Source organism: Carcharodon carcharias, chromosome 3 (genome assembly GCF_017639515.1).
Source record: "Carcharodon carcharias isolate sCarCar2 chromosome 3, sCarCar2.pri, whole genome shotgun sequence".
Classification (NCBI taxonomy): Eukaryota; Metazoa; Chordata; class Chondrichthyes; order Lamniformes; family Lamnidae; genus Carcharodon; species Carcharodon carcharias.
The window spans coordinates 113,384,608-113,393,860 of record NC_054469.1 but is presented as its reverse complement, the minus strand read 5'-3'; positions in this window follow the sequence as shown (position 1 = coordinate 113,393,860).

Here is a 9,253-nt window from a genome sequence, read left to right as displayed (position 1 = left end):
CACGCTCACACACACACTGTCTCGCTCACGCTCACACACACACTGTCTCGCTCACGCTCACACACACACTGTCTCGCTCACGCTCACACACACACTGTCTCGCTCACGCTCACACACACACTGTCTCGCTCACACACACACACACACTGTCTCACTCACACACACACACACACACACTGTCTCGCTCACACACACACACACACTCTGTCTCGCTCACACACACACACACACTGTCTAGCTCACACACACACACACACACTTTCTCGCTCACACACACACACACACACTGTCTCGCTCACACACACACACACACACTGTCTCGCTCACACACACACACACACACTCTGTCTCGCTCACACACACACACACTGTCTCGCTCACACACACACACACACTGTCTCGCACACACACACACACACACACACACACACACACACACTGCCTCGCTCACACACACACACACTCTGTCTCGCTCACACACACACACACACTGTCTCCCGCACACACACACACACACACTGTCTCCCGCACACACACACACACACATACTGTCTCCCTCACACACACACACACACATACTGTCTCCCTCACACACACACACACACATACTGTCTCCCTCACACACACACACACACATACTGTCTCCCTCACACACACACACACACTGTCTCCCTCACACACACGCACACACTGTCTGTCTCACACACACACACACACACTGTCTCCCTCACACACACACACACTGTCTCCCTCACACACACACACACACTGTCTCCCTCACACACACACACACTGTCTCCCTCACACACACACACAGTCTCCCTCACACACACACACACACTGTCTCCTTCACACACACACACACACTGTCTCCCTCACACACACACACACTGTCTCCCTCACACACACACACACTGTCTCCCTCACACACACACACACACACACACACACACACACACACACACACACAGTCTCCCATACACACACACACACACACACACACTGTCTCCCTCACACACACACACACACACACAGTCTCCCTCACACACACACACACACACACAGTCTCCCTCACACACACACACACACACAGTCTCCCTCACACACACACACACACACACTGTCTCCCTCACACACACACACACACACTGTCTCCCTCACACACACACACACACACACACACACGGTCTCCCTCACACACACACACACACTGTCTCCCTCACACACACACACACACTGTCTCCCTCACACACACACACACACTGTCTCGCTCACACACACACACACACACTGTCACCCTCACACACACACACACACACACACACTGTCTCCCTCACACACACACACACTGTCTCCCTCACACACACACACACACACTGTCTCGCTCACACACACACACACACACTGTCTCGCTCACACACACACACACACACACACACACACTGTCTCGCTCACACGCTCACACACACACTGTCTCGCTCACGCTCACACACACACTGTCTCGCTCATGCTCACACACACACTGTCTCGCTCACGCTCACACACACACTGTCTCGCTCACGCTCACACACACACTGTCTCGCTCACGCTCACACACACACTGTCTCGCTCACGCTCACACACACACTGTCTCGCTCACGCTCACACACACACTGTCTCGCTCACGCTCACACACACACTGTCTCGCTCACGCTCACACACACACTGTCTCGCTCACGCTCACACACACACTGTCTCGCTCACGCTCACACACACACTGTCTCGCTCACGCTCACACACACACTGTCTCGCTCACGCTCACACACACACTGTCTCGCTCACGCTCACACACACACTGTCTCGCTCACACACACACACACACTGTCTCACTCACACACACACACACACACACTGTCTCGCTCACACACACACACACACTCTGTCTCGCTCACACACACACACACACACTGTCTAGCTCACACACACACACACACACACTTTCTCGCTCACACACACACACACACACTGTCTCGCTCACACACACACACACACACTCTGTCTCGCTCACACACACACACACTGTCTCGCTCACACACACACACACACTGTCTCGCACACACACACACACACACACACACACACACACACTGCCTCGCTCACACACACACACACACACACACACTCTGTCTCGCTCACACACACACACACACTGTCTCGCTCACACACACACACACACACTGTCTCGCTCACACACACACACACACTGTCTCGCTCACACACACACACACACTGTCTCGCTCACACACACACACACTGTCTCGCTCACACACACACACACACTGTCTCCCTCACACACACACACACACTGTCTCGCTCACACACACACTGTCTCGCTCACACACACACACACACACTGTCTCGCTCACACACACACACACACACACACACTGTCTCGCTCACACACACACACACACTGTCTCGCTCACACAGACACACACACACACTGTCTCGCTCTCACACACACACACACACTGTCTCGCTCACACACACACACACACACACTGTCTCGCTCACACACACACTCACACAGTCTCGCTCACACACACACTCAAACACTGTCTCGCTCACACACACACTGTCTCGCTCACACACACACACTGTCTCGCTCACACACACACACTGTCTCGCTCACACACACACTGTCTCGCTCACACACACACACTGTCTCGCTCACACACACACTGTCTCGCTCACACACACACTGTCTCGCTCACACACACACTTTCTCGCTCACACACACACTGTCTCGCTCACACACACACACACAAACACACACACACTGTCTCCCTCACACACACACACACACACACACACACACACTGTCTCCCTCACACACACACACACTGTCTCCCTCACACACACACACAGTCTCCCTCACACACACACACACAAACTGTCTCCCTCACACACACACACTGTCTCCCTCACACACACACACACACACTGTCTCCCTCACACACACACACACACACTGTCTCCCTCACACACACACACACACTGTGGCCTTCACACACACACACACACACACTGTGGCCCTCACACACACACACACTGTCTCCCTCACACACACACACACTGTCTCCCTCACACACACAGACACACTGTCTCCCTCACACACACACACACTGTCTCCCTCACACACACACACACTGTCTCCCTCACACACACACACACTGTCTCCCTCACACACACACACACACTGTCTCCCTCACACACACACACACTGTCTCCCTCACACGCACACACACTGTCTCCCTCACACACACACACACACACACACACACACACACACTGTCTCCCTCACACACACACACACACACTGTCTCCCTCACACACACACAGTCTCCCTCTCACACACACACACACACACAAACACACAGTCTACCTCTCACACACACACACACTGTCTCCCTCACGCAGACCCCCACCATCTCCCTCACACACGCACGCACACCCCCACCGTCTCCCTCACACACGCACGCACACCCCCACCCCGTCTCCCTCACACACACACGCACACCCCCACCCAGTCTCCCTCACACACACACGCACACCCCCACCCCGTCTCCCTCACACACACACGCACACCCCCACACCGTCTCCCTCACACCCCCACACCGTCTCCCTCACACCCCCATACACACCGCCTCCCTCACACCCCCACACACACCGTCTCCCTCACACAGACACACACACACACACACACTGTCTCCAACACACACACACACACACTGTCTCCAACACACACACACACACTGTCTCCAACACACACACACACACACTGTCTCCCTCACACACACACACAAACACTGTCTCCCTCACACACACACACACACTGTCTCCCTCACACACACACACACACACAGTGTCTCCCTCACACACACTGTCTCCCTCACACACACACACACACACACAGTCGCCCTCACACACACACACACAGTCTCCCTCTCACACACACACACACACACTGTCTCCCTCACACACACACACACACTGTCTCGCTCACACACACACACACACTGTCTCGCTCACACACACACACACTGTCTCGCTCACACACACACACACTGTCTCCCTCACACACACACACACACTGTCTCGCTCACACACACACTGTCTCGCTCACACACACACACACACACTGTCTCGCTCACACACACACACACACACACACACTGTCTCGCTCACACACACACACACTGTCTCGCTCACACAGACACACACACACACTGTCTCGCTCTCACACACACACACACACTGTCTCGCTCACACACACACACACACACACACACTGTCTCGCTCACACACACACTCACACACAGTCTCGCTCACACACACACTGTCTCGCTCACACACACACACTGTCTCGCTCACACACACACACTGTCTCGCTCACACACACACACTGTCTCGCTCACACACACACACTGTCTCGCTCACACACACACTGTCTCGCTCACACACACACACTGTCTCGCTCACACACACACTGTCTCGCTCACACACACACACTGTCTCGCTCACACACACACTGTCTCGCTCACACACACACTGTCTCGCTCACACACACACTGTCTCGCTCACACACACACACACAAACACACACACACTGTCTCCCTCACACACACACACACACACACACACACACACACACTGTCTCCCTCACACACACACACACTGTCTCCCTCACACACACACACAGTCTCCCTCACGCACACACACACAAACTGTCTCCCTCACACACACACACTGTCTCCCTCACACACACACACACACACACTGTCTCCCTCACACACACACACACACACTGTCTCCCTCACACACACACACACACACTGTGGACTTCACACACACACACACACACACTGTGGCCCTCACACACACACACACTGTCTCCCTCACACACACACACACTGTCTCCCTCACACACACAGACACACTGTCTCCCTCACACACACACACACTGTCTCCCTCACACACACACACACTGTCTCCCTCACACACACACACACTGTCTCCCTCACACACACACACACTGTCTCCCTCACACACACACACACACTGTCTCCCTCACACACACACACACTGTCTCCCTCACACACACACACACTGTCTCCCTCACACACACACACACACACACACACTGTCTCCCTCACACACACACACACACACACACTGTCTCCCTCACACACACACAGTCTCCCTCTCACACACACACACACACACACAAACACACAGTCTACCTCTCACACACACACACACTGTCTCCCTCACGCAGACCCCCACCATCTCCCTCACACACGCACGCACACCCCCACCGTCTCCCTCACACACGCACGCACACCCCCACCCCGTCTCCCTCACACACACACGCACACCCCCACCCAGTCTCCCTCACACACACACGCACACCCCCACCCCGTCTCCCTCACACACACACGCACACCCCCACACCGTCTCCCTCACACACACACGCACACCCCCACACCGTCTCCCTCACACCCCCACACCGTCTCCCTCACACCCCCATACACACCGCCTCCCTCACACCCCCACACACACCGTCTCCCTCACACAGACACACACACACACACACACTGTCTCCATCACACACACACACACTGTCTCCCTCACACACACACACACACACTGTCTCGCTCACACACACACACACACACTGTCTCGCTCACACACACACACAAACACTGTCTCCCTCACACACACACACACACACTGTCTCCCTCACACACACACACACACACACTGTCTCCCTCACACACACACACACACACGCTCAGTCTCCCTCACACACACTGTCTCCCTCACACACACACACACACACGCTCAGTCTCCCTCACACACACACACGCTCAATCTCCCTCACACACACACACACACACTGTCTCCCTCACACACACACACACACACACACACTGTCTCCCTCACACACACACACACACACACACACTGTCTCCCTCACACACACACACACACACACACACTGTCTCCCTCACACACACACACACACACTGTCTCCCTCACACACACACACACACACACTGTCTCCCTCACACACACACACTGTCTCCCTCACACACACACACTGTCTCCCGCACACACACACACACACACACACATACTGTCACCCTCACACACACACACACACACACTCTGTCTCCCTCACACACACACACACTGTCTCCCTCACACACACACACACACACACACAATGTCTCCCTCACACAAGACACACACACACACACACACACACTGTCTCCCACACACACACACACACTGTCTCCATCACACACACACACACTGTCTCCCTCACACACACACACTGTCTCCCTCACACACACACACTGTCTCCCTCACACACACACACTGTCTCCCTCACACACACACACTGTCTCCCTCACACACACACACACACATACTGTCTCCCTCACACACACACACACACTGTCTCCCTCACACACACACACACACACTGTCTCCCTCACACACACACACACACACTGTCTCCCTCACACACACACACACACTGTCTCCCTCACACACACACTGTCTCACACACACACACACACACACTGTCTCCTTCACACACACACACACTGTCTCCCTCACACACACACACACTGTCTCCCTCACACACACACACACTGTCTCCCTCACACACACACACTGTCTCCCTCACACACACACACACACACTGTCTCCCTCACACACACACTGTCTCCCTCACACACACACTGTCTCCCTCACACAAACACTGTCTCCCTCACACACACACTGTCTCCCTCACACACACACTGTCTCCCTCACACACACACTGTCTCCCTGACACACACACACACACTGTCTCCCTGACACACACACACACACTGTCTCCATCACACACACACACACACTGTCTCCCTCACACACACACACACACACTGTCTCCCTCACACACACACACACACTGTCTCCCTCACACACACACACACACTGTCTCCCTCACACACACACACACTGTCTCCCTCACACACACACACACTGTCTCCCTCACACACACACACACTGTCTCCCTCACACACACACACACACACTGTCTCCCTCACACACACACACACTGTATCCCTCACACACACACACACTGTCTCCCTCACACACACACACACACTGTCTCCCTCACACACACACACACACACTGTCTCCCTCACACACACACACACACAGTCTCCCTCACACACACACACACTGTCTCCCTCACACACACACACACACACACTGTCTCCCTCACACACACACACACACACACTGTCTCCCTCACACACACACACACACTGTCTCCCTCACACACACACACACACACTGTCTCCCTCACACACACACACACACACTGTCTCCCTCACACACACACACACACACTGTCTCCCTCACACACACACACACTGTCTCCCTCACACACACACACACTGTCTCCCTCACACACACACACACTGTCTCCCTCACACACACACACTGTCTCCCTCACACACACACACTGTCTCCCTCACACACACACACACACTGTCTCCCTCACACACACACACACTGTCTACCTCACACACACACACACTGTCTACCTCACACACACACACTGTCTCCCTCACACACACACACACACACACTGTCTGCCTCACACACACACACACACACTGTCTCCCTCACACACACACACACACACACACACAGTCTCCCTCACACACACACACTGACTCCCTCACACACACACACACTGTCTCCCTCACACACACACACACTGTCTCCCTCACACACACACACACACTGTCTCCCTCACACACACACACACACTGTCTCCCTCACACACACACACACTGTCTCCCTCACACACACACACACACTGTCTCCCTCACACACACACACTGTCTCCCTCACACACACATACACACTGTCTCCCTCACACACACATACACACTGTCTCCCTCACACACACGCACACACTGTCTCCCTCACACACATACACACACACCGTCTCCCTCACACACACACACACACACCGTCTCCCTCACACACACACACACCGTCTCCCTCACATACACACACACTGTCTCCCTCACACACACACACACACCGTCTCCCTCACACACACACACACACACCGTCTCCCTCACACACACACACACACCGTCTCCCTCACACACACACACACACACTGTCTCCCTCACACACACATACACACTGTCTCCCTCACACACACACACACACACACACACACACACACAGTCTCCCTCACACACACACACACACACACACACAGTCTCCCTCACACACACACACACACACTGTCTCCCTCACACACACACACTGTCTCCCTCACACACACACACACACACTGTCACCCTCACACACACACACACACACTGTCTCCCACACACACACACACACACACTGTCTCCCTCACACACACACACACACACACACACTGTCTCCCTCACACACACACACACACTGTGGCCTTCACACACACACACACACACACTGTCTCCCTCACACACACACACACACACACACACTGTCTCCCTCACACACACACACACTGTCTCCCTCACACACACACACAGTCTCCCTCACACACACACACAGTGTCTCCCTCACACACACACACACTGTCTCCCTCACACACACACACACACACACACACTGTCTCCCTCACACACAAACACACTGTCTCCCTCACACACACACACACTGTCTCCCTCACACACACACACACACACACACACACACACACACTGTCTCCCTCACACACACACAGTCTCCCTCTCACACACACACACACACACACACAAACACACAGTCTACCTCTCACACACACACACACACTGTCTCCCTCACGCAGACCCCCACCATCTCCCTCACACACGCACGCACACCCCCACCGTCTCCCTCACACACGCACGCACACCCCCAACCCGTCTCCCTCACACACACACGCACACCCCCACCCAGTCTCCCTCACACACACACGCACACCCCCACCCCGTCTCCCTCACACACACACGCACACCCCGTCTCCCTCACACACACACGCACACCCCCACACCGTGTCCCTCACACACACACGCACACCCCCACACCGTCTCCCTCACACCCCCACACCGTCTCCCTCACACCCCCACACACACCGTCTCCCTCACACCCCCACACACACCGTCTCCCTCACACC